The sequence below is a fragment of the Dendrobates tinctorius genome, unplaced genomic scaffold (genome assembly GCF_039654945.1).
Source record: "Dendrobates tinctorius isolate UK_male_01 unplaced genomic scaffold, ASM3965494v1 ptg000075l, whole genome shotgun sequence".
Lineage (NCBI taxonomy): Eukaryota > Metazoa > Chordata > Amphibia > Anura > Dendrobatidae > Dendrobates > Dendrobates tinctorius.
Genome location: NW_027361743.1, coordinates 50,597,516 through 50,599,060, shown reverse-complemented (window position 1 = coordinate 50,599,060; position 1,545 = coordinate 50,597,516). Strand labels below are relative to the sequence as shown.

Sequence of the window (1,545 nt, the reverse complement as noted above, 5' to 3'; positions counted from 1 at the left end):
TGGAAAAAATATGATTTTTTAATTGTACCGCTGTACGTTATAAACTTCTGTGAAGCCCTTGTGGGTTCAAAGTTCTCACCACATATCTAGATAAGTTCCTTGGGGGGTCTAGTTTCCAAAATGGGGTCACTTGGGGGGTTTCCACTGTTTAGGTACATCAGGGACTCTCCAAACGTGACATGGCGTCCGATCTGAATTCCAGCCAATTTTGCATTGAAAAAGTCAAACGGCGCTCCTTCCCTACTGAGGTCTGCCATGCGCCGAAACAGTCGTTCCCCCCCACATATCAGGTATCAGCGTACTCAGGACAAATTGCACAATAACTTTTGCAGTCCAATTTCTCCTGTTACCCTTGGTAAAATAAAGAAAATTGAACCTGAAGTATTTTTTTTGTGAAAAAAAGTTAAATGTTCATTTTTTTTTTAATATTCAAAAAATTCCTGTGACGCACCTAAAGGGTTAATAAACTTCTTGAATCTGGGATTGAGCACCTTGAGGGGTGCAGTTTTTAGAATGGTGTCACTTTTGGGTATTTTCTATCATATAGACCCCTCAAAGTGGCTTCAAATGTGATGTGGTCCGTAAAAATAAAATGGTGTTGTAAAAATGAGAAATCGCTGGTCAATTTTTAACCCTTATAACTTCCTAACAAAAAAAAATTTTGGTTCCAAAATTGTGCTGATGTAAAGTAAACATGTGGGAAAAGTTAGTTATCAAGTTTTTTGTGTGCCGTATCTCTGTGATTTAAGGGCATAAAAATTCAAAGTTGGAAAATTGCGAAATTTTCAAAATTTTCGCCAAATTTCCGTTTTTTTCACAAATAAACACAAGTTATTTGAATGCAATTTTACCACTAACATGAAGTACAATATGTCACGAGAAAACATTGTCAGAATCACCGGGATCCATGGAAGCGTTCCAGAGTTATTACCTCTTAAAGGGACAGTGGTCAGAATTGTAAAAATTGGCCCGGTAGTTAACGTGCAAACCACCCTTGGTAGTGAAGGGGTTAAACTTGTAAAAATAAGAAAAGACAAAATTGCGGAAGAAACCAACTTCTGCCTCGTCCATCATGGCGGAAGGAAAACATTGGTTAGAGATGCCAGGGAGGTGGCGATGCCGTAACCGTACATGTGTTGTGAAGGCCGCGCGGCCTCTTCCATCCTTGTCTAGGGGAGTGCTAACCAGCTCTCCTTTCATACAACACAACAGACAAGCGCACCTGCGCGGTATATATAGCACGCCTAGCTCCGGGACAGACATATTATGGTGACCACCAGACCTCGGTATATTCCCGCTCATACCGCTGCGGATCATCACTCTCGTCATCCTCAGAGAGAAATCTCCGCTCATTCAACTCGTTTAAGCTGTCACCAAACTGTCTCAGGAGTGCGCTAATTACATATGCAAAATCCGCATGGACTTATGGGACTTGTCTTAGAAGCTGGATCGTCTGCGGGTCTGCCTGAGTGCAAGGACTTCAACTCCCAGCATGCACCGCGCTACACGGCTTCCTCCTCCCTCTGCTTATGGCGGGGAGTTTAC

The 1,545-nt window shown here is 42.3% G+C and overlaps 1 non-coding gene across 1 annotated transcript; it reads right to left on the bottom strand.

The window, feature by feature from the left end:
* Window positions 1–1,081: 1,081 nt before the first annotated feature.
* Window positions 1,082–1,207, bottom strand: LOC141096650 (U6atac minor spliceosomal RNA). The gene has a single exon (XR_012233745.1). It is a non-coding gene; the product is annotated as a U6atac minor spliceosomal RNA (small nuclear RNA).
* Between the last annotated feature and the right edge of the window lie 338 nt (window positions 1,208–1,545).